Source organism: Periophthalmus magnuspinnatus, chromosome 20 (genome assembly GCF_009829125.3).
Source record: "Periophthalmus magnuspinnatus isolate fPerMag1 chromosome 20, fPerMag1.2.pri, whole genome shotgun sequence".
Taxonomy (NCBI): Eukaryota; Metazoa; Chordata; class Actinopteri; order Gobiiformes; family Gobiidae; genus Periophthalmus; species Periophthalmus magnuspinnatus.
In genome coordinates, this window is record NC_047145.1 from 20,739,011 (window position 1) to 20,754,579 (window position 15,569).

The 15,569-nt window shown below is 39.5% G+C and overlaps 1 protein-coding gene across 1 annotated transcript in view; it reads right to left on the reverse strand.

The window, feature by feature from the left end:
- ctnnd2a (catenin (cadherin-associated protein), delta 2a) overlaps positions 1–11,804 on the reverse strand; it is a 385,529-nt gene extending 373,725 nt beyond the window's left edge. The window contains exons 1-4 of the mRNA XM_033985946.2: positions 11,723–11,804; positions 10,071–10,187; positions 8,587–8,688; positions 8,392–8,488 (exon numbers count right to left, since the gene is read on the reverse strand). The gene's annotated coding sequence lies outside the window, so the exon portion shown is untranslated. The remainder of the gene's footprint in view (positions 1–8,391; positions 8,489–8,586; positions 8,689–10,070; positions 10,188–11,722) is intronic.
- Positions 11,805–15,569: the final 3,765 nt, after the last annotated feature.

Here is a 15,569-nt window from a genome sequence, read left to right on the forward strand (position 1 = left end):
GTCGGAATTGCAAAATGCAACTTGGCTCCAAATTCATCGCTAAAACGAGCCGAACGCTGTGGGTTTGGCTTTATACTGTCTATGTTAACAATATATCGAGCTTCAAAATGTGTTATCGTGACAGGGCTAATCCAGAGTCCTCGTGGGTAAAGATAGTAACATTACGGACTTAATGGAGCGCAGCATGTATGTAATCTATCAACAGTTGCTCCGTAATGAGAACGTTATACGACTGTCCATTAGCAAAGGCACGTAAGTGTTTTTTATGTCATTAAGCCGTTTTATGAGCAGCCAGTCCCCAACATAAGCATCAAGTCCTCTGAATGATGACCACACTGAGCCTGTCAATTAGCACCTCCTCCGCTGCCATGGATACGCTATCAATACAACTGCCATGTATGGATCAAATGTCATCCAGACACCCGGAGGCCAGTCACTCTTCATTTTACTCATGGCAAAGAGAAGAGAAAACCAAGCGCGAGGACATGAAAGTCAAATGCAACACACGTTTACATCTGGGGTTTTTTTTCCAGCAAATGGATTTTTTTCTTAATAACAAACTTCATTTTTGTATCATTAGGCCTGTCATGATAATAACTATATCAGCTTATTGTTCACTATATGGAAGCTGGAAAAATATATTTTATCGTGAGTGCTATTTTTTTTGCAAAATTGGTAGAGAGATTTGGGGTAGTTACATCGTTTTTATGGCTAATTATTGGTGCATTCTGCTGTTTATGCGTTGCGGCTCATGTCTTTTAATGAAACAGTCGATTTAAAAATGGTTTACTGGGATTATTTTGCATTTTTTAAATCTTAATCAATGGTATAAAGTAGTTTCAATATTATTTATCGTGATATTTCTCTGTATATATATTGACATTCAATGGTTTGTTATCATGACAGGTCTATGTGCGTTGATCACATGGTCAGAAAAACTTTATTTGTTTATTTATTTATAATTCTATATTTTTATTTATATTATTTTTGTTTATTTTTTCCTTTTATTTTATTTTTATTTATTTTTATTTATTTATTTTAATATTTATTTATTTTTTACATTTTTATTTATTTATTTATTTATTTATTTCAAGCACATATATCGGACACACTTAAAGCACATTTCACAAATTGATCCCTATAAAAGCTCAAAAAGCAGTGGGAAGAAGAAAACTTATTAAATCCCACCCTTATCTTCATTTAAGACATAAACTCAATGCTTTGTTTACGATACCAGACTTAAGAATGAAGATGGCATAATCTTTGTATTGGGCAAAAGAACAGGCCATAGCGTAACCATAGCAACCATTAAAACAAAACAAAAGAAAATTTCAATTCTGTCAACTGGGCAAAAGTTTTAAAATGAAGAAATGTATTTTTCTTCGTGACTGGACGACTGAGGGATTACACAGGCGTCATTAAAACATGGAAATAATCATAAAATGTCATATAAATCTGTCGATCCATGAGTTTCACGGCGATAAAAATGAACACTGTTGCCATAGCGATTCAAAACAAACATTTCACATTGTCAAAACTCCTCATCATATTCCGCGTCATGAATATGAACTATTACGGGGCAATCTGTGACCTACATTATGACCAACACTTTATTTCACTATAGTTTTATCAGTGTTGACAGTTTATTTATTGATAGATTTCTGTGATTTGGAGAAGGGCTGCGTGATATACCAACAACAAAAAAAAAGAACAAAAGAACATTTGAGCGTATAGCTGCATTAAAATGTTATTAAAAGAAACACTGAAACACGAAAAGACAAAAGGTCGACCACCAAAACAGCAGATCAGATCACGATTATTGTCATTTTAACCAAGTACCACCAAGTTTACCAAGTATATAGTGAGTCGGGGACAGAATTTTGTTAAAAGTGCTTTAGATTTTTATCAAACTTTTAAGTAGAGATACCTACAATATAACCTACACACAGAAAGTTAAATGGCACATATTATAAACAGACCTGGAGTTGTGTTTTGTTTCATTAGCACATATTTAACCCACAAACCTGCAGATTTAGGATGTGTTCTTCTCTCAAACTGAAAACACTCTGTTCCACCTTGTGATGTCATCATGTGGTAATACAGTTGTCCCTCACTATAACGTGGTTCACCTTTTGTGGTCTGAACGTGCATTGTGTTCTGTGTCCTGATTGGCTGTTGGACTGTAGACCATTGTGTTCTGCGTCCTGATTGGCTGTTGGACTGTAGACCATTGTCCATCAGTCTCCTCCGTGCCGTGTCTCCTGTCCAGTACAGAATGTGTTCAGACAAATTTACATAAACGTTGGATCGCAGTGTGACTCTGAAGTGCTGTACGTGTGCGATTTGTTTTCTCCCCGACAAAACCCACAATGTCGATGAAACGTTCTGCACCGACAAAGACGCCTACGAAGGTTTGAACTTTGAGAGAGTTTAAACGAGAGAGAAATGTGAGAAAATGTTAACGCCTGTGTGAGAAAAGTGTATAAAGTGTGTGGTGAGGGGTTTTACAGCAAAAAACATAGAGAATAATTGTAAAAAATAAAGCTGATACTTCGCGGATTTCGCTTATTGCGGGTTATTTTTAGAACGTGACCCCCGCGATAAACGAGGGACCACCGTACAGGAAGTGCTCCACTGTGTTTTTAAACTCCACACACCTTCACTAGAATCATTTGGATCATTTCAGCCCGGGAATTACCAAACTCTTTAACAAAAAGCAAACGGCAGCTGTTGCGAACTACCACTTAGTGACATCACAAGGCGCAACAGAGCATTTTGATCTTAATAACGCACGATTACTCAAACACGAATGAAACAAAACACAACTCCGGGTGTGTTTTTTGACGCGTTAACGATATTAAAACGCGGCTTAAAGCTCACGAGAGTCGATTTTACGGAACGTAGCACCTTTAAAAGTTAAAATTAACACTGTCAAAGTTAAAACCAATGTGATTTTTTCAGCAAATGACAGCCATGTTTGTACACACTCCCTCCTCATGCTCCAGAAGGACGGCTAATTCGTACTCCTCTCATCAATGGGCCTCGCTCCAGTTCATCCCAGCAGCTCTTTGGACTGTCATCAGCACTCTATCCCGTGGACGCCTGCCAGTAGACCCTCCGTTCAATCAATAGGCACCGTCGGCTGGCTTCCCCCCCCCCATCCCTTCCCTTCACTCCCTTCCTCTCCATCCCTGTCTCGCCCTCTCGCCACTACCGCCGCTGTATAAAGAGCATTCTGTTCTGCCGCCACAGCATAGTGATTAGGCATTAGGCCCGCGCTGCTGTGTGAATTAGCTTAATCTGTGTCCGCAATGAAGGACAAGGCTTTTCACGCCCGCTGGAGACTTTGATCGGACATAAAAGGAGTTAATCTTTTAGGAAATAGCGAGCGGACGGTTCGTAGACAGAGCGAGATGAGATTACGCTACGTTTTAAGGGATAGTTTGGGGTTGAAAGTTCCCACGGCGTTGTAGGTTTTAAGGAAACTTTGAGATGTTTGAGATGTTTGAGATGTTTGAGATGTTTGAGATGTTTGATGGTTCTGCGGATGCTCCTCTTGAAACTTAAAGGTAAACGGGACAAAGCTGCACCCGTTTTAATACATCAGATGGTTGGATTGATGCACTTTCTTTTGCTTTTTCTCACACAAACTTTGCAAAAAAAACAGGGGATGAGCCACACAAAACCACAGCGGCGTTCACCTAGGACTGGGCATGCACTCACACAGCGTTCAGCCCATCCCTCCTTCACAACATCTGCTGGATACTGTACGCCCTTGACAGACAAACACGCTCCCTCTCCTCTCCTGCAGCCTCGTATTCATCCCGGCACATGTAGGTGTGTGGGGGGAAAGGTGGCAGCCTATTCACATATGCAAAAATGTGTCTATAAACCATCACTATCCACTCACTCCAACAGCTTTTCAGGGGGTTCTTTAAAGCGACACAATACAGGATCAACTGCACATACAGCTTGGCGATTTCCATTTAAACCACAGCAAGAGGATGCAACTTTGTTAGTCTAACTCAAATCCAACAGACCCACCTTCTTTTGTCTTGGAAATGCAACAAAGTGTGAATAAAAAGTCAGGATATCAGCACGGCCCTGGGGTTATTGACATGTCTCCTGCATATTCCCATTGGTATTTCTTAGTTGTGCTTCGTTATTGCATTATTTTAGTAGTTCTTCTCTCTATGCAGAAGCTCATCCAAAAGTCAAACAACAATAGGAGCGACGTTCAGGTGTCTGCACATTCATCTGGAGCCACGCAGTCACGTTAAGTCCGCGTTTAAAGAGTGTTAACGTGATGACTTACCCCCAAAAATAAGAGCCCCCGTGGCCACTCTCAGCGACCGGCTTCTTCCTTGTTTCTCCTCCTCCTCTCGCTCCTGATCAGGCTCTTTTTTTTCCCCAACCCCAAGTCAATCCGCAGTGTGCTCAGATCAGATCAGCGCCTCTTTCTGCTGCGTCCTGCGTCCGGAGTTGTTCTTTAGGGAAGGGGGTGGTGGTGGTGGTGGTGGTGGGGGGGTGGGGGGATTGGAGCGACCATTTGCCCGGGATGCTCTGGAGAAAAGAGGTGCGAGGATGCTGAGGCATTCGCGGGGAGGAGACAGAAGAGGAGGAGGAAGGATGGTAGGAAGGAGGAAGGAAGGAAGGAAAGAGGGAGGCGCTGTGCACAAAGCGAGAAAGAAAAGACAGAAAGAAAGAAAGGCAGAAAGAGAAGCACTGCAGCGACGAGGAGGCAGCAGCAGCAGCAGCAGCACCGGGGAGGAGGCAGACAGCAGCTCTCTGTCTAGGTCCTGGACACGCACGAGCAGGCGCATGCACGCAACTGTAGGTGTGGGGGGTTTTAAGGAGGACACGCAGCGCCATCTTGAGGCCGCGGGAGAAACGGCAGGGAGGTGCCCCGTGGGCCAATTTAGTGTCATATTATGAGCCAAGTTGTTGAAGGGCTTTTGGATAAACCTGCAGAAGATTTGACTGTAGAAGTTATGAGTGTCTTTATCTGTCCATCACTTCCCTCACAGACATCACACCATCACCACCACCACCACCTCTCCAGCATCATCCTTTCACCTCTTTTCCTATAAACAAAACGCATCACCACATCCTGGAACCAACATTTTACAGCCAAACTTCAGCGAATATAGCCCCCCAAAAAACTGTAAACTTGTGGAGCCCAAACACGCTTTTATTGCAGCTTTTTTTCCTCCTTTTATACTTTGCACTTTGAATCAGGAGGACGCACAGCTGTTCCTGGACTGGGCTGACTCTGCGTGGACACATTTTGAGCCCAGTAAAAGTCGTTAACGCCACTTCACAGTCGTTGCTCTCGTGCGTGTGCTGCTGATGCCCTCCCCCCCACACACACACACGCGCGCATCACGCCCTCTCTCCATGGCAACCAGCATCCAGCATCCAGCAGACTCCTACAGGGTCTGGATGTAGGTTGGATGTGGTCACCTGACCCTCACTCATCTTTATCTTCATCTTTAGCACATCCCCCAAGAGGAAAAACGGAAAAAGATACTACACAAATACGTTTATGACATGATTTATAACTTGAATTTCAAAGTAAAAGCATCATTTTTGTTACTATTTTTGCAGAGATTGGCGATGTGACAAAGGCAAATAGCTCAAATACACATGTAGGCTTTATCAGTGCATGTTTGCCTCATAAAATAAAAGTTATAGGCTTGTTAACGTGATACTTTTATGGTGTAGTAGGTCAACACGATACGGTAAATACATCAGGCGAGTGTATTTGTATAGAGTGTATTTGTTTATTTGTATATACTAGACAATCCAAAGTGTTTTAGAGAATAAGAAAGACACTAAAGTCACAATATAACACATCAAAACATAAATAATCAGCATAAAAGAGAAGATTGTGGAATAAAAACCTTTCAGTCATAAGCAGAACATAAATCTGTAAATGTTTAGACAATAATTTAAAGCTGTAACATATACTAAAAAAATACATTTATGATATTAGACTGAATGGTATTGTTTACAAAAAGCATTTATTCTTGTATTTTATTGCTTATTAACCCTTTTGTGTCGTCCTGGGGTAATTTATGACCCAAAAAATAACTCACTCGCAGCAGAACTTTGACATTTCTTCATCAAATAGGTTGAAAATTGGGCCACTTGAAAAAAAAAAGTTGATTGTACAATGAGAACTGATAAACAAGTTACGTTAAAGTTCAATTTGACCCCAGTTTGTTTCTCTTATAACTCAGATCGACTTTATTTCCACCTCTGCACTTGACAAACACAGGACAGTGATGGAAATTAAGAGTTGCAGGAGATTTTCAGGTCCAAAAATGCACAATCTTTGCTAAAATACAGCCGATTAACCAAAAACAGAAAATAAAAGTATATTATTTTATGGCTGAGTTATAAGAAAAATAAACTGGGGTCAAATTGAGCCCAGAGGAACGTCAACGTAACTCAACTGGGAGGAAAACACAAGGGTTAAGTGACGTGGGTTCATTTTGCAGCTGCATATCACAACATGAACACTAGAGGGCGCAGCACGCTTTTCAGATCCCACATTGAGGTAAATGACTGGGCTTAGAAAGACTTTCAACCTAAAAACTTCTGTGTGGCATGGTTTTTATTTTACCCTACAGGGCTTTACTCAGAAATACTTACTCCAGTTTTCCCCCAACAGCCACAGAATTCACTATTCACACTAAACCGGGGCCAGCGAGTTACATAAGACCTTATATAAAGTTGTCCCATTTGGTTAGTGTAATAGTTTGTTAGAGTTACTTTCACTTTGATACAGTAAAATCCAAAGAGAGGTGGACACATGTTTTTGTATATTTTAAAAACTAACACTTTATATACATTTTTCTGGGTAATCGTGGCACGTGCCCGAGCAGGTGGATGCACAGGACGCCTGCTCTGCTCCTGAAGCATCTAAAACAGTCTGTCCCACACTCTTCCTCCCTTAAACTCTGGGTTAAACTCATGGCGCCCACGTTTGCTCCTTTAACTCTCTCAGGTTCTGTTGCCAGACAGTGACCCCAGCAAAGTGTAAGTGTGAAAACTATTTGTCAAGCCCAGTTCCCCATTCATAAAAACATACTGTTACACAATTTACGGTAAATCTCAGCATTATGTAAGACTGATTTGGGGATGTGCTTCAAAGTCACACCCTGCCTCTCTCTCTCCAGTATAACAAGCACATGATAATAAATACATACGATTTATTTATTATTTTATTAATGAATGTATTAATTAATTGATGTTGCACAAATATAACAACTGAAAATCAACTAAATAACAATTTTGTTCATTTATTTGCTAAACATCAATAATAATAATAAAGGCTTACACTTGTAATGCACTTTACAGGCTCGTCATAGTCGTTATTCATTTCCACACTTGGTGATGGTAAGCTGCTTGTGTAGCCACAGCTGCCCTGGGGCAGACAGAGAGAAGTGAGGCTGTCAATCTGTGCCATCGGCCCCTCCGACCACCACCAATCACTCGCGCACACACCACTTTCATACTAGGCAATGTGGTTGAAGTGTGGCTATATGCAGGCTAAAAGTGTATGCTAGGCTATATGCAGGCTAAAAGTGTATGCTAGGCTATATGCAGGCTAAAAGTGTATGCTAGGCTATATACAGGCTAAAAGTGTATGCTAGGCTATATGCAGGCAAAAAGTGTATGCCAGGAATTATATATGCAGGCTAATAGTGTATGCTAGGCTATATGCAGGCTAAAAGTGTATGCCAGGAATTATATATGCAGGCTAATAGTGTATGCTAGGCTATATGCAGGCTAAAAGTGTATGCTAGGAATTATATACGCAGGCTAAAAGTGTATGCTAGGATCTATATGCAGGCTAAAAGTGTATGCTAGGATCTATATGCAGGCTCAAAGAGTATGCTAGGCTATATGCAGGCTAAAAGAGTATGCTAGGCTATATGCAGGCTAAAAGTGTATGCTAGGAATTATATACGCAGGCTAAAAGTGTATGCTAGGATCTATATGCAGGCTAAAAGTGTATGCTAGGATCTATATGCAGGCTAAAAGTGTATGCTAGGCTATATGCAGGCTAAAAGAGTATGCTAGGATCTATATGCAGGCTCAAAGAGTATGCTAGGCTATATGCAGGCTAAAAGAGTATGCTAGGCTATATGCAGGCTAAAAGAGTATGCTAGGATCTATATACATGCTAGGTGTGCTCAGCTCATTCTTAAAGTTTGGCTAACTCTTAAAATAACAAAGATGTTAGAACACAGGGCAGAGACAACAAAAACACTTGTATCTGTGCCAATATGACACATACTTTTAAAGTGATTCACAAAGCACCAGGAAACACCAGGATTTTTTGCTGAGGTTCTTTTTATGTATGTGTTTGTCAGCCGTTACCATGGCTACCATGCACATGAACCGTGTCCCACGATGCAATGCTTCTCGGCACTTGTCACAATCTGATGGATGTCTTTAATTACAGCAGGTCCCGAGACTGTGACAGACAGAAAGACAAGCTCAGTTTCACACTTGTAACATTCACACAAGCCACAAAACGTGTCTAATAGTGCATGATTAATTTGAAGTCTTTACTTGGTTCTAGGTAACCGCTTTTCCTGGAATGTTCCAAGTTATGGCATTAAACTAATACGTCTGGAGAGGCAAGTCTGCTCTGCGAAAGTGCAATAAACACACCTGAAATTGAATAAATGCAAGGAAAATCAGGAATTTCTTTGTCATACAGTGGAAAATTCCAGGCTACGCAGTTATATCTCCAAGTAGGTGGTGACCCTGAGTAGAAATATTACATTTTTGACTTTGAAAGACAGCTGAAGACCCAGTCCAGCCCCCGTGCACCTGTACAGACCGAGAGACCTTATCTTTGCCACGTTATACTCTGTCAACCCGTCTCATTCAAGAAAATCCTAAAGAATGGCTCCGGTTTGCATTCTCTGCCAGCCCTGTCATCGATCTCTTAACTTTTTCTCATCACTTCACACGTTTATGCCTCACTGCCTGGAATCGCAAGTAGATTTTTACACGTAGATTGCAACAGAACAACGATTAAGCAACGTCTGTTCATCGATAGTGAGCGACCGGAGCTTATGTCACACAAACAGACTATGGCCCGTCATGATAACGCAACTTAAAGCACGAGGAAATGAATTCACGCCACTGACACCATAACTTGAGAGCAGCGTGAAACCACAAAAACTATTCTCAATGTGTGTGTTAAAATAAGTCATGAGCTGCAATAAATAAAAAGCAGAACGAAACACTTCAGTCGTTAATTTGAACCTGTAATGAGTCACAGAGGCTATTTATTCAAACTTCTACAGCGCAAATTGCATCGTCAAGCACAAAAATAAACTAAAATTTCCCAGTTGTGCAAAGAAAAAGTACAAGTGATAAATACTGACCTAAAAAAACATTGTTGCAGCTTTGATATATAGAAAAATAAGCTGGTATAGTAAAAGCAACAGACACACACGACGCTCTATGGATGTTTACGATGATCCGTGTTATTTAAACTTTCTGGATGATATAATTTGTCGGTTTCGGTGTCGTTTTGTAGATTTTTACAGTGGGTTACAGCGATAGTCAAGTTAAAAGCAGCGTCCCGCTAATTTCAAAGCAGAGTCGAGTGAGTAGTAGTGTCTTAAAAACCAGACGTGAGAAAACTACGGCCCGGGGACCACGCACGGCACTTTGCGTTTATAAATCCGGGCCGCGGAACGTGACCAAATTATCTTAAAATAGGTAAAAGTAAAGCTTGTTCAAAGTTTTTATTTAACTGAAATGCATTTGGAAAATAATTCGTACAATGAGCAGTGCGTATTCGTCAAAAAGTTCGCCCACCTCTGACTTAAACGACATCTGGAGTAGTTTTTAGTAAAGTCTGACATTTATACTTTATATTATTAGAAGAGTGAGGGTCAAATACTCAAATATGACAAAAAAAGACCAGAACAAAGCCGTTATCTGCGGTTATGTATCACGCTAAGAGAAGATGTGCGGGAAATACAACGTTTCGTAAGACTTTGTGAGAAAGTAAGACATGTATTTCGTTTATTTACCGTCCGGACATTCCTCATTAAGGCCGATCCGACGTGAGGTCTGGGAGAACCACAGCGGGACAGTGAGACTAAATCCACTTTCTCTGTTGTTTCGCTGTGAGTCAGTGGAACAGTTTGCTAAAGGAGAAACGTTTGGACATGTGACAAAGAAATGGCGAGTATCAAAGCAGCCGTGAGTGAACGTGTGTGAAAGAAACGCGGATTTGTGCATCTGAAAGTGTCGTTTTTGAGGAGCGAGATGCGTTGTATTTGATGTTTACAAGTCTTTCAAGCACCTACACCAAACTTTCACACTTCCTTAACGTGAGCCTGTCCAGAAACGACACGTGGGAATTCGTTTTTTTGCTCTTAAATGGCATCATACGTCTTTTCTGTTGTTGTTTTTTTACGTCAGCGTATTATTGTGCACTGTCCCAACATACGTACGACATAAAATTAACTAACACCAACTCGTTACAGAAGGAAGAAGTAGTAAATACTGGTAAAAGTAGGATGTAGGTTAAATGAACCAAGGAGTGAAAGTGTAATGGGGAACAAGACGTTTTGGGCTTTTCGGGTTGTTTTTTTTTGTTTGTTTGTTTGTAAAAAGTGTAAAGCTTCACAAACTTTTGCGGCACAGTAGAAAAGTGCCACAATTTAATAGTCTGGACGAAAGTATTACAAAGAAATGCAGAAATTAAGCGAATAACTGCATAATAATACAAATACAATGTAAGCACAATACTAGGGGTTATCCATAAGATTTAAGTCTATTTATCTATTACATTTTTAACTTTTACAGCATTTTTCTTTCACATAAAACTTCCAGATGAGGAAAAAAAGACAGATTTCTGAATCCAAAGCCAGGAAGGATGGTTTAATTTTTCAGAATCTGCACATATGGACAGAGAATTTTAAATCATTTCACGTTTTTGTCGTGCGTAAAAGTCACAAAAAATGGTGTCGTGGCTGGTGAAGACTTTAATTTAGGATCTTAGGGGAAAGTTTGTAGTGTGCGTGGTGCCAAAAGACTTTAGATTTACATAGATTCACTGAGAACAAGAAGTGCAGCGTGGGTAAAGTCCTCTGGGAAAGTGGGAGATGTATGCAAGCGGGTTCAGTATAAAGGGTCACTCTCATCCGGACTGGCCCCTGTTGCCAAGTAAAACACACTGTTCCACGTTTATAAATTGGCTCCTGACGGGTTCAAACGTCATGGCGCGTTGGATAATACCTGTTAAGAGTTAATACGTGGTCGTTTTTGTGTGTGACTGCTGCCTACGTTTAAGTAATTCATCAGAGCAAAATGAAACCTTTGCGTAGGGACGGAAGTAACTGCGGGTCATGGGACAGCGCAGTATATTGTGTGCGCTCAAACTGCGGGATTATTGAGAAGAGGAGGCTATTTAGGCTGCTTTTTTTCTACTCCCCTGCGTGGTTTCTCAAGCAGCGATGAAGAATTACGCGCAACTACTTTCCCGACGCCACGATAATGAATGAAGAGTGACCAATGGTACGTACAGACACCGCGCGCTGAAGCCCTGTCTCCAACGGCCGTGACGCACGAGTGAACCGGGGTCAAAACAGCTCCGATCCGTGAGAAAAGTGGATATAAACATAAACTGGATGTAAAGATTTGAGGTGTAGAGCAGGTGAAAGCAGTCAAAACTCACCACCGGGGCGGGGAAGAGCAGCGTGCGCATCTGTCTCCGTTCCTCGCTCCACTTCGCCATGCGTCTGGAGGCTTTATGGCAAGAGCTGGTGGCTTTAAAGCTTTCTTTTCACTCCGGGGAATTCCGTGTGAATAACTTCCATGTGCCAGTCAGAAGGAAACCGAAAATATATTAACAGTTTTTACAGGAATTACACAAGCTTACAGGAACGGGTGCGCGCGTTCTCCAATCCCAATCACTGTTCCAGTCAGTCTACGGTTTAATTGGCGTCTGCGTAGAGACAAAAAAAACAAGCAAAACACAACAAATACGCAGTCAGCTTTGTGATTTTACAGTTTCAGTTGGGAAAAGCTGGGGTTGTAGAGTTTCAGGCTGCGTTTCAGTGCAGTGGAGTGGACACAGAGACATGTTGGACACGTGTTTTGGAGAGCTTTGCTGTTGGTAAATAACGCAGAGGTGAACTTAGTAGTGACCTGGTCGTTTCGTGTTTATCTCTCCTCAGACTCTTCTTTGTCCCGGAGTCTGCATTCTTCTTCTTCTACCTCTTACAGCTCTGTCCTGCACCAGCTCCAGGTCCCACCAAAACATAGCAGTGGAATACCAGTCCATGATATACGTACATCTTGAAAAAGTGGTAAGATTTTAAGTTTTTCTGTCAGTGTCACACAGCAGAGCCTAGTTTTAATGTATGGAAAGTGTCCACACATTCATTTGCTGGGTATTACCAATAACTAGTTGTGAAATGTGGTGATTAAATGTGGCAAAGAAAAGGGAAAAATGTCCACGTCCATCCAAAAATAAACCATTGCAGTGATTCTTTCTTTACACAGTGACAGGTTTGCATTTTTCTCCAAATGTTATTGTGTTTGTTTCAGGAAAGGGATATTAATAAATCACTGGAGAACTCAACTTGCCCGGATATAACACTTAGACATCACTGCTCTCAAGGGAACACTGTCAGTGAATATTTCCGTTCAGAAATAGCAGCTCTCTGGAGATGAACATGTCATATTGATTTGGTCTCGTGCCACAGGACCCCGTGTGGACCCTCTTCAACATCACCTGCAGGATGAAGAATCAGAATCTGGATGAGACCAAGCAGCTCATCCAAACTGTGGAACATTCCGTGGACTGTGTTTGTTCTGGGGAATCTGTAAGTCATGTACGTCAAGAGTTAACACCCACTAAACCAAATATGTGCCTGAAAATGACTTTAAATCAGGTCTTTATGTGTGATGTCCAGCGGCGTAAGAAGTACTCACATGTGTGTACTTAAGTGAAAGTACAGATGCCAGGGCGAAATACATAAATAAATACTTATGTAAAAGTAAAAGTATCATGTGAAAAAATCTACTTAAGTGAAAGTACAGATGCCAGGGCGAAATACATAAATAAATACTTATGTAAAAGTAAAAGCATCACGTGAAAAAAATCTACTTAAGTGAAAGTACAAATACCAGAGCAAAAAATACTCAAGTAAATGTAAAAGTATCATGTGAAAAAAAACCTACTTAAGTAAAAGTACAAATGCCAGGGCAAAAAATAAATAAATACTTATGTAAAAGTAAATGTATCATGTGAAAAAATCTACTTAAGTGAAAGTACAGATGCCAGGGCAAAAAATAAATAAATAAATACTTATGTAAAAGTATCATGTGAAACAATCTACTTAAGTGAAAGTACAGATACCAGAGCAAAAAATACTCAAGTAAATGTAAAAGTATCATGTGAAAAAAACCTACTTAAGTAAAAGTACAAATACCAGGGCAAAAAATAAATAAATACTTGAATAAAAGTAAAAGTATCACATGAAAAAAATCTACTTAAGTGAAAGTACAAATGCCAGGGCAAAAAATAAATAAATACTTATGTAAAAGTAAATGTATCATGTGAAAAAATCTACTTAAGTGAAAGTACAGATGCCAGGGCAAAAAATAAATAAATAAATACTTATGTAAAAGTATCATGTGAAACAATCTACTTAAGTGAAAGTACAGATACCAGAGCAAAAAATACTCAAGTAAATGTAAAAGTATCATGTGAAAAAAACCTACTTAAGTAAAAGTACAAATACCAGGGCAAAAAATAAATAAATACTTGAATAAAAGTAAAAGTATCACATGAAAAAAATCTACTTAAGTGAAAGTACAAATGCCAGGGCAAAAAATAAATAAATAAATACTTATGTAAAAGTAAAAGTATCATGTGAAAAAATCTACTTAAATGAAAGTACAGATGCCACAGGAAAATAAATAAATAAATAAATAAATAAATACTTAAGTAGATTTTTTTCACATGATAATTTTACATAAGTAAAAGTACAGATACCAGAGCAAAAAATACTCAAGTAAATGTAAAAGTATCATGTGAAAAAAACCTACTTAAGTAAAAGTATAGATACCATGCAAAAAATACTCAAGTAAAAGTAGTATGTGAAAAAATCTTCTTAAGTGAAAGTACAGATACCAGGGGAAAAAATACTCAAGTAAAGGTAAAAGTATCATGTGGAAAAATCTACTTAAGTAAAAGTACAGATACCAGGGGAAAAAAAAGAATAAATACTTATGTAAAAGTAAAAGTATCATGTGAAAAAATCTACTTAAGTGAAAGTACAAATGCCAGGGCAATAAATAAATAAATAAATAAATAAATACTTATGTAAAAGTAAATGTATCATGTGAAAAAATCTACTTAAGTAAAAGTACAGATACCAGAGCAAAAAATACTCAAGTAAAAGTAAAAGTATCGTGTGGAAAAATCTACATAAGGAAAAGTACAGATACCAGGGCAAAAAAAAAAAAAAAAAAAAAACTCAAGTAAAGGTCAAAGGTAAAATATACTTAAGTAGAAGTACAGACACGAGGGCAAAAAAAAAAAAAAGTACTTAAGAGTAAAAAGCTAAAGCATTTTACTGCAGATTTTTAGATCTAATGAACTCCAAATGTAGAGATTTTTGTGCTGAATTTTGTTGATCAGAAACAATTGTATAAAATATTTCTGTTTACTCAAATAATAATAATAATAATAATTATAAAGCAGGTCTCAGACAATAATAACAAACACTTTTACTTTTCAGTCCTGTTCAAAAACGTAGTGCAGTAGAAAATACAGACACTGCTCTCAAATGTACTGAAATAAAAGTAACAGCGCAGTACAGTACTTTACTACTTTTACTTCGTTACATTCCACCACTGACATTGCCCATCCTTAAAGTAGCAGTCCTCCTCCGACGGTGCGACGTGCATAAACCTCTGCTACGTATACTTACTGTAATAAATCTAGGTTAGTACTCCTTAAAATATTGGGACCGGCCTTGATTTTGATGAGTCAGGTTCATAGTTCAAGCCTGAGTCATCTAATCAGAGTTAAGCCAGTTGTAAACGTCGACCTATCACAATATCACAGAATTTACGTAACGACTGCTGCTCAATACTTCAACTGTACTCTAATAATCTGCTGTTGTGATTTCTCTATTAATCAGATAAAGAAGAAGGGAAGGAGCGTGCTGAAAAAACTGTGCCGCACCAAAGTGTTGCTGTCCGCCCTGGCCGAGTGCTACCAGCTGCTGAGCGCTTCGGCGTCTAAAACCTGACAATTCGTTGGAAAGATTTACACTGGACTTGCACACTCCCATGTTTGACACTCGAGCTAGCATGTCAAGGACTTGTTTCTCTTCCAAAATATGAAGAAGAATGCAGAGCGGCGTGAAGCTTACCAGACTAAGCCAACTTTTACACCATTTTATCATTATCTAAACAGCTGTAAATAGCACGGTGCTATTAACGTTAAGGTGCTTTGAAACAGTTTTGCTTTCACTTCGGGTTCAAATGTGTGACCAGATATTTGC